Source organism: Benincasa hispida, chromosome 11 (genome assembly GCF_027475165.1).
Source record: "Benincasa hispida cultivar pf3 chromosome 11, pf3_genome.v1.1, whole genome shotgun sequence".
Lineage (NCBI taxonomy): Eukaryota > Viridiplantae > Streptophyta > Magnoliopsida > Cucurbitales > Cucurbitaceae > Benincasa > Benincasa hispida.
In genome coordinates, this window is record NC_143488.1 from 69959914 (window position 1) to 69984795 (window position 24882).

The window sequence follows — 24882 nt, forward strand, 5'->3', positions numbered from 1 at the left end:
AAAAAATCCCATTTTAAAGGCCCAAAATAACAAACGATCCAAATTTTGAAAACAATGTTGAACGTCCCCTCACACTGATGTCTATCTTGTGAATTTACAATATTGTTATTCCTTTCTTTCTTCTCCAGTTCCTTTCGTTTTTCTTTCTTTCTTTTTTTATCCTCTTCCTTTCTCCTTCTCTGCGCATTGTCTATTCTTCTCCGATCTCTTTCCTTTGTGCATTTTTTTCTTCTTCTCTAGCATGGTGAGTTCACACGAGTAACTCCGACATGACCAACTCCGATGAACAATAGCAAGAGCAAGAGAGAGTGATTTTGTGAGTGAGGAAAGGAAGAGCGATACGGACGAGAGGGAGACAAGCGAGACCGAAGAGAGGGTGAAGAAGATGACCCATTGTTTCATGGATGTTCGCAAATGGATCATCTGCGAGAGGGAGAGGGAGAGTGAGTGAGAGCGAATGCTTTTTTGCATGCATGCGAGTATATTTTGGTAATTTCACCTAAATTTGACGTCAACAAAGGGTCGTTCGACATTTTTTTAAAAAAATTGGGTCATTTGACATTTTCGGTCCAATTTTTAGGTCATCCGTACAAATTTTCCTAGAAATTGTTCGCTCTTTTTAAATTTTTATTAAGAAAAATATCCATATGGAATAAAAATTCTTGCAAGATGATATAACTCTACCTTTGACCCCATTTTGATTGAAAATAGAATGTCCCTTTTTAAAACTTTAGGTTTTCTCTGTTTTTGCATGCTATCATCGATGAAAATTATCGAAATGGTTTGATTGTGCATGCAAGAGCAAGAGAAAATAGAGAGAGTGAGAAGCGAAAAAACTTAAACCCAAAAAAGCAAAGGAACCAAGAGAAAATGATAAGTGGAAAAACCTAAACTCATAGGAACGAGATCTCAATCAACATGCACAACATTTCATTTCAGTAATTTCACATTAATATGATGTAAGTACAAGGTCAAAAGATATACTTTTTAAGAATTAGGTCGGATTTCATTTGGGTCTTCTAAAATAGATTAATTTCCTTCTTGCCTTAAAATATTTAAGATTCATTTTTTGTTAGCTAAATTTTAGTTCCTGAACTTTCATGTTATGTTTAAGTCTTAACTTTATATCATATATAATAAACTCTTAAAACTTATGGTTAAAAGGTCAAAGGTTCAATTCAAGGTGGCCACTTAATTGAGAATTAATTTCTTATTAGTTTTCTTGACATCCAAATGTTGTAGGGTTAAATGGGTTGTTTTGTGAGCTTAGTTGAGATGCAGTTGGCCCAGATATTCGTAAAACTTCAATTTTGTGTCTTATATATCCTAATCTTTAAAAATGTTAAATATTCTTTTCTCCAAAGAAAAAAAAAAGAGAGAAATCAAATTGTCAAATAGGTCCTAAACTTTTTTTTAGTAAGTTGGTATATTCGACCTTTTTAAAAATTAATAAATCCATAGTACATAAAATTTGGATTGTATTTAATAGATTATTAAACTTTTAACTGTCTAATAAGTTCATGAATTTTAAAAATGGTAAGTTAGCAAGGTTGTGAGCTCAAAAATTTATTAGATTCTAGATCTAAAATTTGGAGATTTTTAAAGTTGTAGGGAAATTTAGAAACTTTTTAAAATGTTAGTCTATTAGATACAAACATAAAATTTCATATGTTATACTTGTGTAGTGTAATCTTCTTTTAAATAAGACTGCCTAAGAAGAGATGCAACTATTATTATTAATTTGAGCGTAATTTAATGGATGGTATACTAATTATTTCTTCAAGGTTTAATTTTCTTCTCACAATTTTTAACCCAAAAAAAGAAAAAAAAAAAAGGTATATATTTTTATGAAAAAGATTGCATTTGCATGGTCAATGGATGAACCTTGAAAATGTTAAATTTCTTGGTATAAATCAATACTTAAGCTGAGATATTTAATGTGTCAATTAAGAACCTTAAAATTAAGATGTTAACTTCCATTAAACTATTGTTTTATTATATTGGACATTTTGAATTGAAAGAGAATTGCTCACCGATGAAAAAATATCAAATTATTTACGGAAAAAAAAATATTAGTAGATATTGATAGATTTTGATCAACGTCTAACAGTGATAAGAACTGAAAAAAGTCTATCATTGATAGAGACTGTCTATCAGTGATAGAAATTGATAGAAGTCCAAAATGATTAAATTTTACTATTTTGTGTAAATAGTATCTTTTATTTTTTTATTTTTGAAAATCTCTTTTATATAATAATTAAAATAGATTTATAATCATTTTTATAAATTTTTTTTGTAATTTAAAATTTTAAATCATAGCATGATAAATTTTGTTTGTTATAGATTAATTTTTTAAATATTAAAGAAAATAGCTTTATTTTAAAAAAAATGAAGATGGTATAGTTAAAAAAATGATGCATTTAACTCGAGAAATAGAAAATAAATTTGATCAGGTGAGAAATAGATTAGTATATGAAATAAATCTTTTCTGTAAAGTATAAAATTAAAAACTAAATATTAATTAAAAATTCTAAATGGTTTTAGGAGAATCCAAATATATTGTTTTTAAAATAACATGAAATTAACAGATTTTTAAAAGGGATTTAAACATATTTAATTTAAATCTTTTTTACTAAATAACAAAAATGGCTAAATTTTTTTCTAAATGGCTTTTCGACACAATGTAGACTTAATCGAAAATAGCACCCCATTTTATCTTACAAGAAAGAAAATAAATCCGACTAAATTCTATATAAAATGCTCTCAAATTTTGTATTTTGTATTAAAAAAAATATCCTTGAACTTTCCAAATTTTTTTTAAAAAAATACCCATAAGCTTGAAAAAAAATAAAAAATAAAAAATAAAAAATAAAAAATACCTAACCATTGATTTTGGATTGAATCTATTTAGTGTTTTGTTTTAAAAACATTCTTAAAGATATTCTTTTAGGTTTAAATGTATTTTTAAACTTTTAGAAGTTTAAAGCTATTTTTGATCCAGAATATAGAGTTTAAGAACATTTATTATAATTTAGCCATAAACATAATTTGTTATAATTGATATACTCCTGAACTATGGGTGTTGTATCAATTTAAACCTTAAACTAATAATTATATCAATTTAAACCTTAAATTTTGGGAATTATTTCAATTTAAATCCCAAACTAATAATTGTATAATTTAAATTTTAAACTTTTATAACTGTATCAATTTAAATCATGAACTTTCATAATTGTATCAACTTAAACCTTCTATTATGTTAATTGATATGATTATTAGTTAGGGGTTTAAATTGATACAAATCTTAAAGTTGGTTTAAATTGATATAATTCTTAGTTTAGAGTTTAAATTGATACAATCTCTAAAGTTTAGGAATATAAATTGATATTTTTTCGATCTTTTTTCATAAAAAACTGCTTGATAAAATAAGAAAGCCTGGACTTGAGGAAGTATTCTGGACTTGATCAAAGTCAAATTATGCAAAATAAAATGGGCAATGTGGAATATTTTTAATAATTTTGTTGGTTGGGTAATAAGTAGTTAAATGGATTTTGATTCATCAAATTCCTTCTAGATTAGTTTTCTATTAAAGAAAATATTAGTAGAAATTTCTGTCGAACTATGTATGGACTTAATGGTAGAACCTCATTCCTAGTTAATTAGGGTTTTATGAGAACCCTAATTAAATTTAATATATAGAAACATTAGAGCTATAGTCTCCAATATACTAGTCTTTCTAGAATCCCATCTAGAGATCCCTCCAAGGCATTTGGAATTTTTGTTGAGGAAGACAATAATCACTTTAGAGTCATCATCAATTCGTCAATTATATATTCTTGACAATTTGACATGAATGATCCGATCTTAGGGTTTATCTATTCAATATAGATATAAAGTAATTATGTTAACAAATGCTATCAGAACATGAATTTCATGTTGGATTGTTGATTTAAACTTATTTTTTATTGGGATTTGATTTAGTTTTGATTTCTTTTAAAGTTGATTAAAGATTTTTTTTTTTTTTTTTAAAATCGGCATTGGATCGATGATTTCTTTTTGGCTACGATTTTTTTTGGGTTGATCGTATTAAACTAACAGTCGGCGATGGTTTCGATCAAAAGTCACCGACTGTAATTATCATGGTTTTCCAACGATGAATTTTCAATCAAAAAAGCTTGTCGGCTGTGAATTTGAGTTGATTTTAATTTGATGAATTATGTGATTTTAAGTGGGTTTTAATTGGATAAATTCGTTGAATTTAAGTTGGTTATAATTTGATGAATTCTATGAATTTAAGTGGATTTTAAGGTTAAATTTTATTGAAGATCTTGTACATTTTTATAATGGATCAATCGAAATTAATCAATCCTATAGGTAATTATTGTTTAATTACGAATTGATTGATAACGTTGTAATTTTAAATTAAAATTTTGATTGATGATTTTGTGCATTTAAGCCTAAATTTTATTAATCATATGTGAATTTATGTTTAAATTTAATTAATCATATTGTGAATTTATGTTTAAATTTGATTAATCATATTGTGAATTTAGGTTTAAATTTGATTAATTATATTGTAAATTTAAGTTAGAATTTGATTAATCATGTTGTGAATTTTCAAGTTTGATGGATCATCTTGTGAATTTAAATTTAAATTTGATTAATATTTTGGTGATTTTAAATTTAAATTTCATTAATGATATTTGGTGATATTCACTTTAGTTGTATTATGTGTATGCAAATTCACTGAATTTTGGTAAAGACTATTTGGTGTGTCTTTTTCCATGATTTTTTTTTTTTTTTGTATAATAATATTTTTATATTATTGTGTCTTATATTTTTTATTGGATTGGACAAAATAATATATTACCGAAGTAGCCTATGTTATCTAAGTTAACTTAATTATGAAATATAAGATGTGCATATTCATGAATTAATGCAATAATTATCATCTCAAAGGAAGATAATCATTTGGCCAAATTGTGGGTATGCATGTGGTATTGAGTAGGTGACAATTATAAGGATTGATCATGTGAAAAATAGTCGAACCAAATAAAGACTATTTTTTTTACAGAGTTTATTGACGGTACTTTGAGTACTGCATTGAGAGTACCATTTACAGTTGGTGTTTTTGCCCAAAGACTGGACATCAATATTGTACTTGGTATCTTGAGGGGCCCACCACATATATGAAATTAATTTTTTTATTTTTTAATTGTAAATATATGTTTTGCTGTTTATTGTTTCAGTTGGTCTTACTCAAATATCTGTAAATCTGAGTTCAATTCCTAAGTTGAATGGATCGAACTTCAAGATTTGAAAAGAAAGTCTAGAGATATTTCTCAAGTATATAGATTTGGACCTTACATTAAGGATCGATAAACCTACTTCTACTAAGGAATCGAATACTCTAATATAGAGAATTGAGAACGGTCAAATCGCATTTGTCTGATGATCATTAGGCACTCCATTCCAGAGTCTTTTCGGGTGTTATCACAGAAAGTGAAAATGGCAATAAGTTCCTTGCTCAAACTGAAAAAGGAGAAGCAAAGTTCATAAGAATAAGTACCAAATTAATCAAAAGACGAACATTCCTTGCTTATTATCAAACAATCACATATTCACAAACCTCGTGTGGGTCTAATAATTTACTTTAGATGGTGAAGATGTTATTGACTGTGAACCAATATTGGGTTATTTACACAGAGGGATAGAAAAAATTACACTAAAAAGGGCAAATTTTAACGGACGGTGCTGCTACAGTTGGTGGCGAACTTGCGTAGTCTTTTGACTTCTATTATGAAAATGTCCAATCTCGCAGGTAAACTAAAGGCACTTGATATCGAGATAAATGAAAATTTACTCATACCTTATCTGTCTTCCTGCACAATTCACCCAGTTTAAGATAAACTATAATACTCAGAACGAGAACGATAAATGGAGTATTAATGAGTTTATCTAACAATGTGTGCAAGAAGAAGATAGGATTAAGAGAGAAAGGATAGAAAGTGCTCATTTGGGAATTAACTCTCGTGATAAGAAGAAAAGGAAATCTACGGGTGCTGCAGAAGGGACATCTCAAAAGAATAAGAGCAACAAACAGGCTACTAAACATTCTTGTTTTTTCTGCAAAAAGAAAGGTTACTTCAAGAAAAATTGTCCCAAGTACGCCAAGTGGCGTGTAAAAAAGGGTAAAGTTCTTACTTTGGTTTGTTCTGAAGTTAATTTAGCTTCTATACATATAAATACTTGGTGGGTAATTCAGGTGCTACTACTCACATAAGTATATCAATGCAGGGTTGCCTGTGGAGTCGGCCACCAAGTGATGCTAAAAGATACATCTATATGGGTAATGGAAAAGTAGTCACAGTTGAAACTATTGGAAATTTAAGATTACTGTTAAAAATTGGTTATTTGGATTTGAATGAGACTTTTGTTGTACTGTCATTTAAAAGATATTTAGTTTCTTTTTCCAGTTTGGACAAATTTGGTTTTTTTTGTTCTTTTGGAAATAATAAAGTTAGTCGTTTTCAAGATTCCAAGCTTATTGATACAAGTTCTTTAATTGATAATCTATATATGCTTGATTCATTTGCTTTATTTAACAAGATTCTATTATCTAATTTATGTGGTACAAAACGTAAATTAAATGAGAATTCCACTATGTTATGACACAAATGTTTAAGTCACATATCTAAACAGAGAATTTAGAGACTTGTGTTAGATGGAATTCTTAATTCCCTTGATTTAAGTAATTTTGACGTTTGTGTGGAATGTATTAAGGGAAAACAGACAAACATAAGAAAATTAGGTACCAATAGATGCTCAGAAATCTTAGAACTACATTTGTGGTCCATTTCCTAAGACTTCTTGGAATGGATAACAATATTTTATTACGTTCATAGACGACTATTCAAGATATAGGTACCTATATTTAATTCATGAGAAGTCTCAATCTTTGGACATTTTCGAGTCTTTCATAGTTGAAGTTGAACTTCAACTTGGAAAGAAAATTAAGGTTGTCAAATCTGATTGTCGTGGTGAATACTACGGTAGATATGATGGATCAGGTGAATAACGTACAAGGCTCTTTGCCAAATACCTAGAGGAATGTGGAATCGTCCCACAATACAATATGTTGGGCAAACCTAGCATGAATGGTTAAGGCGAAACAAAACACTTAAGAATTTGGTAAGAAGTTTGATTAGTTATTCTTCTGTACCAGAATCCCTCTGGGGTGAGGCACTAAAAACTGCAACATGATTAGTTTCTTTTCCTTATGTGGTTATAAATGATGTTCATACTCAAATTCCTGACTTCACTATTGAACCATTTATAAAACAAGACAACATTGAAGTCCCCGTTATTGAACATGAAGTTCGAACTCAACAACCTCAAGAGTGCCATTAAGGAGATCTACTAGAGAGAAAAGTGAAATTTCATATAATTATATTGTGTTTCTTTAAGAACATTAGGATGATGTGGGCATAATAGAAGATGATCCAATCAACTTCTAACAAGCTCTACAAAGTTCTAACTCTAAAAAAGGGATAAATGCCATGGAAGAGGAAATAAAATCCATGAAAGACAATGGCATTTAGGAACTTGTCGAATTGCCATCAGGAGTGAAACCCATAGTTGTAAATGGATATTTAAAACCAAAAGGGATTCACATGGAAATATCAAAAGATATAAGGCTTGTCTTGTTGCAAACAGTTTTACTCAAAAGGAAGACATCGATTACAAAGAGACTTTCTCTCTGGTTTCATCGAAAGACTCTTTTAGGGTAATCATGATACTGGTAGCTCACTTTGATTTAGAGTTACACCAGATGGATGTAAAAACTGCATTTCTCAATGGGAACATTAATAAGACGATTTATATGGTGCAACCAGAAAAATTTGTGTCTGGTAATTCAAAGTCTATGGTGTACAAATTGAAGAAATCCATCTACAGTCTCAAGCAAGCCTCTCGCCAATGGTATAAAAAATTCCATAAAGTGATAACCTCCTTTGGTTTTGAGGTGAATATAGTAGAAGATTGTGTATATCACAAGTTCAGTAGGAGTAAGGCAATCTATCTGGTGTTATATGTCGATAACATACTCATAGCAAGTAATGATGTAGGTTTATTACATGACACTAAGAGATTTCTCAAAAAGAATTTTGCGATGAAGGATCTTGATGATGCTTCTTTTGTATTAGGAATTGAAATATTACGAGTTCGTTCTCAAGGTATTTTGAGATTGTTACAAAAGAACTACACTGAAAATATTTTGAATAGATTTGGCATGAAAGATCGTGCATTAGGAGATACCCCGATCGCTAAAGGTGACAAATTTCATTTAGGTTAATGCCCCAATGTCACACTCACTCCCAGATTACCCACTTAATCTAGAAGGGAGTGTGCCAACAGTAGTTACCAACCTTTTTGTGGCATTTACCGTCTAGCTAACCTGTTTAGCCTACTTAGGAAACCCTGTAATAACATCTTTAACATTTAAGAACTATCAGAACTTAAAACATTTATAACAACCTTAGGGCTCCATATATAGCAAACTTAAAACATATAAATAGAAATAAGGTTCAGTGGTCCCACACTTAAAACTAGTCCCTAATATGCAACACATGTATACAGATAATTACATAATAAACACCTAGACTTCCTCTTCAACTGATCTTTTAAGTCCTCTAGGGAGATGACCACTACCTGGGAGAATGAAAACATTTAAACGAGTGAGCTATTAACTCAGTGAGTGACTAATAAATCTTAAACATGCTTTAAAACTGAAAACTTCCAAGCAAACTCATAAATAAAACTTTTTTCATAGCATAACTTAAAACATAGCTTTACATATTCTTTAAGTTGAGAGAGAACTCTTTTGTTCAATCCCTCAACGTTAAACCCTAGTTGATGTGGAGTGCTCTTAACACAATCAATATCGACTTTACCTATGTGTACGTGGTTAATACTAAGTACTTTCATACCTTAGGTACTACTGTTCAGATACCTTCACATTATTCTTCAATATCGGGTTCTAACATTCATCATAAAACTCATACTTTGAAGTAAATCATACTTTGAAAGCATATCATCATAAGTCATATGCTTTAACATTTTGCTAATAAGCAAAATTTCTAACACATGCTCTTTGAACTAATAAGTAACGAATACTTAAGTCATGCCAATAAACTTCTTTAAAAATTTACATGCTTTAATGGCTTACTGTTGAGGTTGATGCCCTAAAGTCTCGTGTTCTGTAATTTATAAACAGTTTGTATGAATGCTTGTGATGTATAATATCTGATATTTACTTCACTTCTTGAGTTTGCACATTTGGATGTTTTATTTGCTTTACCATAAACCAATAAATATAAAATCCTTGGTTATCTGTATGTGACTCAAGCATGTATGTGGTGAAATACAAATGAATCATGTCTTGAGTGATAACCAAAATGGTCTGTAGTATATGGATATAGAAGGGAGACCTTATCCTGGTAATGCTACAGACGCGGCCCGTTTTGTGGAATGGTCACAAGTGTTGTAACTTGTCACAGATGGTCTGATCCTGATCATTCGTGTTGAGGACATGCGAGCGGGGACGTTCTATATAAAGAGTTTGTATAAGACCTGACCACGAAGTGTTAACGTCTCGTTATATAACACTGTTCATGATAGAGACTTCACTTCACTAAGATGACCATAGGTAACATGACCTCAATCCTGAGTCAGTTGGGAACTCCTGTCATTAAGGGCAGTCCTTTGATTTGTATGGGTGTGAGTGGCCAGGTCGACGATTCAAGCCTACCATTTTGGGGATTCATCTGATTTGGGAGCTAGGAACTCAGCTACACCAGATGGAATTCAATCCTTTCCTGAGGTAGGGATAAGTAGATAAATAGCTCCCTTAAGGGCTGATTTCGGGGCTTGAACGATGTGGCGCCACACACATTCTCTTGGCCCGAGCGGTGTTCATATATAGTTGGATTATGTTGTATTGTTCATTAGATGAATTAGTGATACTTAAGGAGTAAGATGTAACTACAGGGGCAAAACGGTAATTTGGTCCAACTGTACTTACGAGCATCTGTGAAGGGTCATCGTACTCATAATTGGTTATATCCGATGGACACAGAAATATATCTGTGGTAAGAAGAGTTCAGTTGTTGATCTTTAGTGGAATGCCTGACAGTTAATGGATGGTGGATCTCGTGGTTAAAGAGTTTAGTCAGCTTTTCACGGACTGTTGGAGTTTCGAGCCACATGTCCATTAGGTCCCTTGGGTAGCTTGGATAAAGTCGAGAACTAGTGTCTGGGTTAATTTGAAATGTTCAAATTGATAAGAGGAAGTTCGATTATATATGATATAATTGGACTGGTTAGTTATATATAATATAATTGGACTGGTTAATTATATATGATATAATTGGCTAAATGTATGAGATACATTATTTTGGAGGAAATTAAATATAAATATGATTTATATCAAGTAGAGTAGAAAATACTATAGTAGATATGTGATATCAAACTATAAGATAAAAATATAATATGATTATATTTATTAATTAATTAATTGGTTAATTATATGAACATTAATCCAAAAATTCACGTTCGGACATGGGTAAGTGGGAATGAGTCGGTTATTGTAACCAATGAATTAAAATTAAAATAGTTTTCATTTTGAATTGCTCGTCCGGAAAAGTTAGAAGATCGCATTAGTGAATCATAAACGATCGCTTAAGTTTTTCGAGAGCCTATACGATAGTCGCTCTTCTTCTAGACGATCGTCCACCTCGCCTAAACGATCGCACACTATTTCCTACACGATTGCATAACTTCTCTAAACGATCGTATAGTGTGTCAATTTTGTTAAACGATCATATACCATTTCCTAAATGATCGTTCAGTAAAACCTACACGATCGTGTAACTTCTCCTAAACGATAAGCATTTTGCTATGTGATAGCGTCTTTTGCCCTCCCACTTGCTTATCGCTTACACGATCCATGTTTTCTCCTTCCTCTACCAAATTCACCAAAGACCACGTTTTGGGTTCTCACTCCGAGAATACTCGGGGCTCTTTTCTGGTGGTGTCGTCCCTGTTATGGTCGTGAGTTTGCAATTGTGCGTGGTGCTACGTTGACGATTGGGTGGAGGTTTCCACTGCGGTGAGTTCCGAAGTTTCGAAGACTGTCTTCAACTGGTATGGAACTCTCTCCCTTGTTATATCTTGTTCTTAGCATGCCGATAATTACTTTTTGTTTGTATAACTATATGTTTTGAATATATAATGTATATTTCGATCACGGTGAGATCAGATCGATCCGAACGCGCTCATGGAACTCTTCGGTAAGATATCCTTCACTAACATGAAACATAGTTTTCTTGTAAAACACTTTAATCATTCATATAGACAAGCATGAGTCTAAACATGTCTTAAGCATGTGTTACTAAAACATTTGAAAAAAACATCTACTTTGTCAGTCACAGCCTTTGGGCGTTCCTCCTAGGGTTGATAAGCCCTTTCTATTGGTGTTAACCCTGTGGAAATGAAAAACATGTTTAGCCAACACTTATGGCTTCCTTGTGAGACTAAGTCACCTAATAGTACTCAACAATCAGCTCAAAACATCATTTTTCCTTCCAATGCATACCTTCCTATACGACCAACACTTAGGAAAAATTTGAATAGTTAAACTTAGTCATGCAACCAACATTGCAACCTATGCGCCCATCGCATATCCCTTGCGCTCGTCTAGCACACTAACGCAGAACCAACCCTTTGTGCCTAACGCTTCTGCCTGTACAGCCTAGCGCCTCTTGTGCCCTCTTATGCTCATGACCTCAGCACATGCCGCACAACGCAATATCTTCCCTTGCGTACTACGTCAGCGCAAGCCTTGCGCCCAACCTGCCCCTCGTGCTCGCTTGCAACCTGCCTAATTTGAGGTTTTTGTAGCTTTTAAAATAATTGCAGCTTTGCTTTTTTAAAAATTAACTATAGAAGGAATTAAATAATGTTTGGTAAATTTTATTTTTAAATTACAAAAACTAGTTACGGTGGTAGATAAATTAATACTAATTTGACAACACATCAATAATTTATTATAATATATATATATATATATATATATATATATGAGAATTCTATATGGTTTAAATTTCAACTGATTCTGTTTCTAAATTATTTGATAAAAGTTTAAGAAAGATAATTGTTATACAAAAATGAATCAATTAAAATTTGAAAATATATAGGTAAAAAAATATATTAAGATGGAAGAATATTATTATAATGTATTTATTCAAATGGTTAAGAAATTAACAGATTTTTTGAAAAGTTTAATCTAAAAGCTACTACTATCACCTTTCGCATGTTAGTTATAATTTAAAAAGTGATTCTTAGATTATTTAAGTCTCGTTTGGTATGATTTTTTGTTTTTGTTTTTGTTTTAAATTAAATCTATTTCATCCACATTTTTACCATGATTTGCATCCTCGTACAATGGCTGAATTCTTAGTCAAATTCTAAAAACAAAAATAACTATTTTTTTAAGTTTTTAAAATTTGACTTGGTTTTTTAAATCTTGGTGTAGAGTAGATAACAAAAGAAGAAATTTAGATGTGAAAGTAGTGTCCATAAGTTTAATTTTAAAAACAAAAACAAAAACAAAACAAAATGCTTACCAAACGGGGCTTTAATAGTTTGATTAACCACACAATAAAGGCGGTTAATATTTTTCCAAAATTACTTCCTATGATTGCAAACGCAATCCCAAACGAAGCCTTAATGGAAAATAGAACCCCATTTTTTTCTTTTGAGAAAGGAAATAAATCGGACTAAATTATATAAAATACTCTTAAATTTTGTACTTTATATAAAAAGATATTCTTAAACTTTCAAAAAATTTAAAGGAATATATCCTTAAATTTGAAAAAATAAAATAAAATAAAAAATACCTGACCATTGATTTTGGATAGAATTTATTTAGTATTTTGTTTTAAAAACATTCTTGAAGATATTCTTTTTAAGTTTAAATGTACTTTTTAAACTTTTAGAAGTTTAAAGCTATTTTTGACACAAAATATAGAGTTTAAGAACATTTATTATAATTTATCCATAAACATAATATGTTATAATTGATATACTCTTGAACTTTGGGTGTTATATCAATTTAAACCCTAAACTAATAATTGTATCAATTTAAACTCTAAACTTTTGTAAGAGTATCAATTTAAATCCTAAAATTTCATAATTGTATCAACTTAAATGGTCTATTATGTTTTATTTGAATACAACTATGAATGTTCAAGGTTTAAATTAATATATTTATGCAAGTTCAGAGTTTAAATTGATACACTTATGAAAGTTCAAGGTTTAAATTGATATAATTATTAGTTAGGGGTTTAAACTAATATAAATCTGAATGTTGATTTAAATTGATACAATCCCAAGATTTAAATTAATACAATTCGAAGTTTAGAGTTTAAATTGATATAATTCTTAAAGTTTAAGAATATAAATTGATATTTGTCCGATCTCTTTTCATTAAAAACTGCTTGTTAAAATAAGATAACCTGGACCTTAGTAAGTGTTTTGGACTTGAATAAAGTCAAATTATGCAAAATAAAATGGGCAATGTGGAATATTTTTAATAATTTTGATCGTTGAGTAATAAGTAGTTAAAGGATTTGGATTCATCAAATCCCTTCTGGATTAATTTCCTATTAAAGAAAATATTAGTGGAAATTTCCACTTTCAAATAATAATTATTTTAACATGGTTATTTTATATGGTTGTGTTGTAAAAATTTGAGGGTAGGATTTTAAATTTCTTTTATTATCAATATAATAAAAGCCAACGAAGAAAATATATTTTTTAAATACACTAAAAATATATAAGGTATGTTCTTGTCTTTATTGCTTGATTTATTACATCTTGTTATACCACAAGTACATAACATTAAGTTTTAGATTAATGTATTGGGTATGGAATGTTATCTTCATAATTGATTTTCTAGTCTGGATAAGTAAAGTGATTACTATCACATTTTTTCTAGCAAGCTTAAAAGGGAAAAGTTAATTAATCTATTAATGAGTTAATTTATTGTAATGATGTTTGATCAATTGAACAATCCAATTTAGTCATGCAAACACTTATAAATCAAGAAGATAAACTTATTCAATTGACTCTCTCGAGCTCAATTAACTCTTTTAATAACTTAAACGTGTGTGTCTAATTTTTAAGAACAAGTAAGAAGGCATATTAACGACTCTACTTAAAATGACTTCTAACAAATCCTAAAGGCATGTTAGAGAGTGATTTAGTGAAAATGATTTTGATGCATTGGTGAAGGTATTTAGGCCAAATCCATGGCCAAGTAAGGGAAATCCATCCCTAAATAGAGAGAAGTTCTCGAGAACAAGAGTTCTATTTCAAAATAGATGATCGAAAGCTTCCATTACAATCCTAAATTTGGCTATTTATAGCCTTACAAGAAAATAGGTTAATTAACTAATTAATTCTAAAATACTAATTAAATACTAATTATCCCCATCATTTACGCCGACTTAAAAAAAAGAACTCATCCTCGAGTCCAAGGTCATAAAGTGAAGTTTTCTTCTCCCGACTCTATGAGTGTGGTAGACTCTAATTGAAAATTCTCGACGCAAAATTTCCCTTAAATTTGACATGAAAATTGATTTTTTAGCTATGTGTTGTGGATTTAGAGGGAAAATTCTTATTTGAGCCCATTAGGCCCAATGTTAAAAAGAAGCCCAAATCTAAAGTTGAAGTCAGCATACTTTGTGGGAAATATAAAAAATGGCTTTCCACATCAAATACTTAAAGAATAGACACATATTATGTTAATGTCTAGAACATTTCATTTTTTACAAAAAAAAAAAAAGAAAAGAAAAAAACCTATTGGCCTCCCTATTTTCAATGATATTAGTGGCTATTTTTGACCTATTGGGATGAATCGATGGCGCGGACGACGTGGGACGAATCAACGATGACAGATTAAGCAAATTCGATCAACAACATGGCAAGATGAGAAAATCCGGTCAATGACGACGGGGAGAGAGATCCATTGTGATCATGGTTGAAAAAGAAGAAGAGATGAAGATGGAAGGTTTATATATTATAAACCTCCATATGAAGATGGACTTTATTTTTTCCTATTTTTATATATACTGTGATATATATGTATTTCTTTTTTTAGCTTTTGTAGAAAATTTGATATATACTGTGGTATATGTATTCGTTTATTTGATATAAATGGGTGTTTTTTTATTTAGATTTATTGTATTATGATATATATACTGTGGTGTAAATGAAATTTGTGAAGATTTGTATATTGTGGTATATTTCATATATGGTTTATATTGTGATTTATGTCAAACATTAAATCAATCTCTAATTTATAAACGGTAGTGTATTTCATATATTGGTTAGAATATTTTCAAATACCTAACAAAATGTTCTAAGGTATATTTAAAATAATCATGAATCCGTCAAAATATTCTAAGGTATATTTGAAATAACAATTAATCCGTAAAAAAAAAGTCAATAAATTGATAGGTGAAAACCAACGTAATAGAAAATAAAACTTCATTAATCCTTTTTTTTTTCAAATTGGAAAATAGAAAAAATTAAAACAAATCCATTTTCTCTCTCTAAATGGATAGATGAGAAAAACTATATTAAATGCATTTTCTCTTTTTTATAATAAATGTATTTTCTCTCTCCATCATTAAAGTAACTTCAAAAATCGAAAAAATATATATATAAAACGAATATAAATAATATAAAAAGAGATAAAATTGACGAAAAATAACACTAAAAGATATTTTTGAAAAAAAAATCAAATTTAAATACATTTATGAAAATATATAGCTAAAGATAGGCTTCTTATGTAAAAGTCCCTATAGAAATGCCCATTCCTTCATCTTCTTTTCTTCTTCACCGTGAGAGTGATTAGCCGTCCACGAAAATACTATTTTTGGTTGAATCACCAACAATTGTGGCTTCTTCGACGAGACGATGACGACTGTAGGGATTGAATCCCGAGTGGAAGCGTGTGAATGCCTTGGATCTTGAAAATCGATTTTTGAATAAACAAAAAAAGTGTTATAAAACAAAACATATGAAGGATAAACATAAGGAATAACATGCTTTGGAGAGGAGAAACTAAGAGAGAACCATTCTTACTTTTGAAGATTCCCGAGCTCCATGAAAAATCCTCTCGATCTTGCTATGAACGTCTTCTCGATCGAACTTGAACATGACCACGAGAACAACCTTGTTATTCTCAAGGATTCCAATAGAATGATAGGTGGATCCAACTAATTGGAAGAGGAAGAGGTAGAAAGATTTTGCTTAGAGAGTAAAGAGAGGATCTATGTTTTGGTGGCTAGAGTAAATTCACCAAATCAATTATTGCCCCAAAAAGGACCATAAGATAGAATTTATATGGAGAAGGGTTAACCCATTTTCCACGTCTTTCGCACTCAATTAATTAAATAATGTGTATTTAATTAATTAGCACATTAATTAAATAACCATCTATACATTAAATCCAATTTAACATATATATTTAATTAAATAACCATCTATACATTAAATCCAATTTAACGTATATATTTAATTAACATAAATAAATATCTCATGTTTATAAGTATCACCTCTCTATTAATTTAATTAATTCATTCTTTATGAATATAATTTACTTGAATTAGGAAGAGCCCTTCTCATTCAAATATTCCTGTCCAACTTAATTTAAATTATGGATCACATCCAAAATCAATTACATATTAATCACATTAATATATAATTTTCTCAAATTGTTTTGAACAATTCAAATCATTCTTCCTCAATATCCTTTAGTGAGCTAACAAGGAGACCTAGTGGACCTGTAGATTATAAGCTCCAACGATATGAGATTAATTGGTTAAACTCATTAACCAAATTAATCAATATTCGTTAACTGTGGGTATACTCCACTAAAAATCCACAACTGCAGATATATTTCCGTGTCCACGGATATAGACCAATAATAGTAAGTTAGTCTTTCACAAGTGTCCATAACACCAACTAGGTCTTACCGTTCTACCCTCAGGTTACCTCTGTATCCTTAAATACTAATGCTCCTTTAATGAAGAAATTTTTTATGGTCCAACCAATAAACAGAAATCCCTTTCAGGCTAATGAGAGGGTAGAACCATTTGTTCAAGTCCCAGAGACACCATTTAAGGTAACACTCATCTACTGCGATCAAATCAAATCGTACGGCTTTGACCAAAACGTTGATGAGTCTTGTGTCTACAAGAAAACATCAATAGTTTAGTAGTTTTCCTAATATTGTATGTAGACGATAATCCTACTCATTGGGAATGATGTAGGTCTATTGACATCGGTTAAGAACTGGCTAGCAACCCAATTCCAAATGAAAGATTTGGGAGAGACTCAGTTTGTTGTTGGTATTTAGATCTTTTGAGATCGAAAGAACAAAGTGCTAGCGTTGTCTCATGCATCGTACAATAACAAGATGTTGATCAAGTACTCGATGCAAAACTCTAAAAAGGGTCTACTGCCTTCCAGGCATGGAGTTACATTGTCTAAGAAAATGTGTCCTAAGACACCTCAAGAGGTTGAGGAGATAAACGGGTCTCCTATGCATCTACCGTTGGCAGTTTGATGTATGCGATGCTCTGTACTAGACCAGACATCTACTATACTGTAAAGATAGTCAGTAGGTATCAATCTAATTCAGGACAGGGTCACTGAACCGTAGTCAAGAATATCCTCAAGTATCTTCGAAAAACGGGGACTACATGCTCGTGTATGGATCTAAGAATTTGATCCTTACTGGATATACGGACTCTTACTTTCAGACTGATAAGGATTCTCGAAAATCCACTTTAGGGTCAGTGTTCACTTTTAACGGAGAAGCTGTAGTGTGGCGAAGCACTAAGCAGGGGTGCATCACCGACTCCACGATGGAGGCCGAGTATGTAGCGGCTTGTGAAGATGCTAAGGAGGCCGTTTGGCTCAGAAAGTTCTTGATTGATCTGGAAGTTGTTCCAGACATGTCTAGGTCCATCACCCTCTATTGTGATAATAGTGGTGTTGTGGTGAACTGCAGGAAGCCGAGGAGTCACAAGCGCGACAAACATATAGAGCGGAAGCATCATCTCATCCGCGAGATAGTGCATCGAGAGGACGTGATAGTCACAAAGATCATTTTGGAGCACAACGTTGCTGATCCGTTTACGAAGGGTCTCACGACTACAGTTTTTTAGAGTCACCTTCAGAGCATGGGTCGACGTGACTGCCCACAGTTGGACTAGGGCAAGTGGGAGTTTTTTATATTGGACCTTAGTGTCCTAGTTTATTGTTTCGTACACCCTACTTTCTTTAGGACAAGTGGGAGATTGTTGAGGTTGATGCCCTAAACTCTCGTTGGGTCCTGTCGTTTGTAAACACCTGTATTGAACAAACACTTGTGATGTAATAATATATGATATTTTCTTCACTGTTGTCTATGAAACATGAGATGTTTTATTTGCTTTACCACAAACCAATAAACTAAGATCCTTAGTTGTCGTTGTAACTTAAGCATGTATGTGGAGACATACAGGTGGATCATGCCTTAAATGATAACCAAAATGGTCTGTAGTATATGGATATAGGAGGAAAACCTTATCCTGGCGACACTACGGATGCAGCTCGCTTTGTAGATAGTTACATGTGTTGTGACGTGCTGCAAATGGTATAATCCTGATTCTAAATGTGGAGACATGCGAGTAGGGGCGTCCTATACAAAGGAGTTTGTATAAGACCGGACCATAGTTGTTTAGTTTCATTATATAATGTCGTTCATGATAGAGACTTCACTTCACTAGGATGACCATAGATAACATGACCTTAATCCTGAGTGAGTTGAGAACTCTTTCCTTTTGAGGGCGGTCCTTTGATTTGCATGGGTGTGAGTGGCTAGATTACCGACTCAAACCTATCACTTTGGGGATTCATCTGATTAGGGAATTGGGAACTCAACTACACAAGAGGGAATTCACTCTTTTCCTAAAGTAGAGGTAAATAGATAGATTGCTCCCTTAAGGGTTGATTCTGGGGCTTGAACGATGTGGCGCCACACATCTTCTCATGGCCCGAGAGGTATCCACTCATAGTAGGACTATGAGATATTGTTCATTAGAGAGATCAATGGTACTTAAAGAGTTAGATGTAACTACAGGGGCAAAACGATATGTTGACCTAGCTGTACTTACGAGCATCTTTAAAGGGTTATTGTGTTGTTTATTGGTTATATCCGATGGACACAGAAATATATCTGTGGTGAGAAGAGTGTAGCTATCAATCTTTAGTGGAGTGCTTGATAATTAACGGATGGTGGATCTCGTGGCTAAAGAGTTTAGTCAGCTATTCACGTACCATTGAAGCTTCAAGCTACAAGTCCATAAGGTCTCTTTAGTAGCTCAATGGATTCAAGTTGAGAATCAGTTTTTGGGTCAGTTTGAAGTGTTCAATTGACAAGAGGGAGTTTGATTATATATGATATGATAAAACTAGTCAATTATATATGATATAGTTGACATGATGTATAAGATACATTAATTTGAAGAAAATGATATAAATATGATTTATATCTAATAGAGGATAAAAGAACTATGGTTTAAATGTTGCATATGAAGTGATATTGAAATTATAGGTTATAATTATAATATGATAAGTTAATTATTATATTTATTTATAATTAAACAATTATGAGATAATTATTGGTGGTTTTCTCCCTAACCGTGCGTGAAAGTGGGAGATTGCATTCAGTTTTGATAACTGAAAGGATAAAATGAAAATAGTTTTCATTTTGGAAAGGAATCGGTGTTCGCTTCATAATTGTACACTGCCTATCATTTAACTAACGAGAGCCTACACGACAGCTCAAAGTGTTTCCTAAACGATCGTGTACACACGCATCTACCTAAACGATCATATAGCTTTTACTATGCGATCGCGCGCCTGAGCGAGATTCATTAAATGATCGTCTAAACGATCAAACCTGATTACCTACATGATCGTGCACCTTTTCTAAATGATCAAGCACTATACGATAAACACAAATCTTTCCCACTTGCTTGGTCATTGAATACGATCGTTCTTTCCTCCTTCCTTCTATCAAATCCAACAGAGCCCACACCTCTTGGATTCTACTCCGAGAATACCAAGGTCACTGAGTGGTGGTGTTCAAGTTGTTGCTTGTTCGTGTAGAAAATTGTTAGATGTTAAGTGACATCGAGAGATTTGGGTAGATGATTGGCTTGGCGATCACAACGACAACGAGAGGTGTTGTTCCAAGCGAGAGCGAGAGAAAGACAGAAGAAGAGTTCATCAAAGGTATATCTCTCATTACTTTTTATTTAATTGTTAAAAGCATGTCGTAATTTGTTCTGAAATGCATAACTACTGCGTATGTTTGTGAATGTTTGTATTTCTGTCACAATGAATTTTGAACGATCTTGCTTCCGCTCATAATTACTCTTTGATAAGAGTTCCTTCAAGGCCTCTGCCTGATAACTCTCAACCAAAATGCTTTCTATTAGAACTTTATAAATACATAATTAGTTGTAAATTTGTTATATTTTGGTTATTAGTTTGTAACTACTTATTAGTAACCTTTTCTTCATTTCAGAGCCTATATATACATGGATATGTGTATTTTAATTATGAAGAAAGTAGAGTTAATTTCCCTTCATTTTTAGGAATATACAACTCCTTCCTATTCAACACTTGTTATGGTATTGAAGGATTTCCGCAATTTGTGTTGATATTTGGCACTTTCTTTGTTTCCTTGTGCATTAAACCTAGTTCACTCTTCTTCTTCGATTGACCTTATGACTGCACAATGAACACAACATCCTCCATAGCTTCAGATCTTAAAGCTCAACTGAATCCTTACATTCTACATCATTTGATTGTTCCCACAACTAATCTTGTTACTCGACCTCTCACTGATTCAAGCAACTACTCTTCACAGAGCTCTTCCAGGTAAGAATAAGCTCGATTTTGTTAGTGGAACTATCAATAAGCCAACAATGGAAGGTCATCTCCTATCGGCTTGGTAGTGCAACGATTATGTAATTGCCTCATGGATAATTAATTCTGTCTAAAAAAAAAAATAGTTGCGAGCTTAGTTTACAATGGAAATGTCAAAGAATTTTGGGATGAGTTGAAGGAGCAATATGGGTAATCCAATGGCCCTCACGTTTATCAGCTACAAAAAGATCTTGCTGCAACAACATAAGGTAATGTTACTGTTGAAGCTGTTAGGATTGGTGTCCTAATTCTCCCAGAGTCTCGTTGTTTTGTAAAGATACACATTGTTTGATGAATAAAATAAATGTTATTTAATTCTGGCATTTACTCATATCCAATAAACAAAGCTCCTTGGTTATCTTATGTGAACTTAAGTATGTATATGTGATATACAAGTGGATCATGCCTTAAGTGATAACCTAAATAGGTCTGTAGTATAAGGATTAAGGTGGGATACCTGATCCTGGTGACACTACGGATATGGCCCGCTATGTAGAGGTTTGCAAGTGTTGTAAACTACTACTTATGGTAGATCTTGACTACTCATGTGGAGACGTGTGAGGGGGGGTGTCCTATACAAAGAATTTGTATAAGACCTGGACCACAAGATGAATAGACTCTGTATATAACGCCGTTGATACTAGAGACTTACATCTGATCTAAATGACCATAGGTGACACGACCTCAATCCTGAGTGTTTTAGGAACTCCTGTCTTCTCCCACTTACCCAATCGTGTACACGATTATTCATTCCTCCTTCGTCTGCCTCATTCCAAGTCCACACAGAGCCTACCCTCTGGATTATCACACTGAGAATACCAAGGTAACCTTCTAGGTGGTGTCATACTCAACTCGACGCCTTTGAGGTTCTGTGGAGGCCGTTCGTATTCTTGCTGGAGTGTTCGTGACCAGGGTGATCGCGAAGTTCGAGTGCGAAGTGTTCGTGCAGCGGAGCGGTCGTGTTGTTTGAGTGTTTGAGGTTGCTGTGTTCGAGCGTTCGTGAGCAAGGAGCATGGAGACGAGTCTACAAACGTTCGTACTTTTTCTCCTTGTTCATTAGTAGTTTCATGCTGTAATTTCGATATTGATTGTGTAACTGTATGTTTTATTTAGCACTTATGTGAGATAACCTTTTGGTTTGGTTGTTACTACCGTAAATTAAAGTTTCAACCTATATTCAAGAGTTTTGGAACCTTGTCTTGAAGCGAAGGGAGAAATCATTATTGAGCCGTTGTAAAATTTTTATATTTTTCTCCTAAAATAATTTTAGTGAAACTTATAATTTCATATCATAAAATTTAATGTATCTCAAATTAAGTCAACTAATACAAATCCGGTGTCAATCTTTTCTCATTTGTCTTTATTTTATTATCAATTTTATTTCTTTTAAGTTATAGGTTGAATTATTATTATTATTTTTTAAGTCATGAACTCCAAATGATCAATTTAACTATATTTGAGATTAGATGACCAAAATTTTGTTCAGCCATACCTTAAATATAAATAAATAAATATATATATATATATATAATAGTACTCCAGAATATGCAGGCGATGGAAAAGAGAGATCATTATCACCAGGGATTCGAATCCCTAACTTCTTGATTAATAGTTCATTCATTAAACAGTTGAGCTATGTTTATTAGATGATATAATATTAAATTTATAGTTTAAATACTACTTTGATTTTTGTACTTTTAGTTTTGGTTCATTTTGGTCACTACACTTTTAAAATATTTATTTTGGTCCTTATACTTTAAACTTTGGTTCATTTTGGTTCTTAAACTTTAAAAGAGTGATCATTTTAATCTCTTAAAAATGAAGTAAAACTGAATATGAAAGGAATAAAATGGCCACTTTTGAAAGTATAAGGATAAAAATGAACATTTTAAAATCAGAGAGAACAAAATGAACCAAACTTGAAAGTATAAGTACGAAAATGAATATTTTGAAATTATAGAGATCAAAATAAAGTAAAACCAAAAGTATAGTGATCAAAATAGTATTTAAACATAAATTTATCTTTATCTACCGTTTTAAGTTTTGGATGGAATTAACATGATAGTAGAGTAAGTGATGTAAGAGATCATGTGTCGGATCTTAAATGTATTTCGAGTGACAGGCAAACAGAAATCATTGTTGCACCGATTTAAGTTGTATATAAGTAACTAATTAAATAATCCACTTGTATCACATTTTTAAAAGGAAATCAAAGTTTTTTTCTTTATTCTTTTTGCCTCCATGAAATCACTTCTCGTTTTCCTCCTGCTCTTAAGTTTCTTCATCTTTCTTCACCATTTTTAATCTTACCACCCCCATCTCGACAATTCAATCGATCAAGAAGCTCTTTTGAACTGTAAATCCAAAATCAAAAGTGACCTGAATGGAGTTTTAGATTCTTGGAACTCAAATTCCTCCTTTTGCAAATGGCATGGAGTCGTCTGCAACCCCATCAAGCTCCGAGTCATTGCCCTTACACTCAGTAACTCTTCCCTTACCGGAGCCATTTCTTCTCATCTCACAAACCTTTCTTTCCTTCAATTTCTCGACCTTCATAACAACACCATCTCCGACGAAATCCCCTCTGACCTCTACCGCCTTTTCCGGTTAAAATTTCTTGACTTATCCTATTCCCCTGTTCTAGAAACTTGGGAAGATCTAATATCTGAATCTTGAAGAATGCAAATGGAGAAGAAGGATTGGATTCCATTACATCATTAACAAATTCAACTTTCTTGCAGACGTTTAATGTTTCCAGAAATCAATTGATGGGTCAATTACCTTCCTCAATTGGGAATCTCTCGAACTAGCTTTGAAGATTATACATGGGAGACAATCTATTTGGTGGATCCCTGAAGATTATAAGCTCATACATTCAACATTCAAGAAGCTTTTTCACATTTCTTTAATCCTTACAGTTAGTTATTGTAACTACTTGTATAAGAAATTAGTATAAATACTCATTATTTACAAAATTTTAGATCCAACAACTACATAGTTTCAAGAAGAACTTGAAAGATCTGTAAAGAAAAACAGTCTGTGACTTAGCTTCATTAATAAAACTCTCTCCTTCCCGTGGACGTAGGCTTTAATAGCCGAACCGTGTACATCGCTGAGCATTTTCCTTCCCTTTCTTCTCATCGTTTACAAGATAGCTCGATCGTTTACCATTTTTTCTTCATATCGTCTAGAAGATCGACTGATCGTCTACCTTTTCTTTCAGCAATCGTCTACACGATTGCATGTTCGTTTATCTTTTCTTTCTGCCATCATCTACCCGATTGTAAGAGTCCTCCATTGTTTATTCAAAGTAGTCGCACAGATCAAGCAAGAAAGCATTAGGGTTAGAAGAAAGTAAAAGGACACAGAAGGTGGAGAACGAGAGAATCAAAGAGCAAGAGAGAGAGAAAGAAAACTTAATTTGCATTAAACACCCATCAGAAAGAAGTCATTCTTTTCATTTTTCCATCAGACAAAGAGCAGTGGGATTGACCACGTGTAAGGCATCAGCTGGAAAATCGTGGGCTCTTAATAACCAAGTTCTTTACCAACTAAAAGTCTTTGGGACAAAGAACAGGGCTCTCAGTTTGGATCAGCAAAAAGGGCCTCACTTATTTCATCATTTGTGCCAAAAAGTTTAATCAATTCATAGAAGCAGGCCCAACAAAGTGGTATCAGAGCAATAAACATTCAAGATCTCAATTCTTGGAGAATCAAGACACAAGTTTTCATCCAAAATGTCAGTAACGAGGTTCGAGGTGGAGAAATTCG

General features: G+C 32.2%; 1 long non-coding RNA gene across 1 annotated transcript; it reads left to right on the plus strand.

Annotated features, from left to right (window-relative positions):
* Positions 1 to 5636: 5636 nt before the first annotated feature.
* LOC150032847 (uncharacterized) lies at positions 5637 to 6534 on the plus strand. Its single transcript, XR_016524363.1, has 2 exons — positions 5637 to 6191; positions 6298 to 6534. It is a non-coding gene; the product is annotated as an uncharacterized LOC150032847 (long non-coding RNA).
* Positions 6535 to 24882: the final 18348 nt, after the last annotated feature.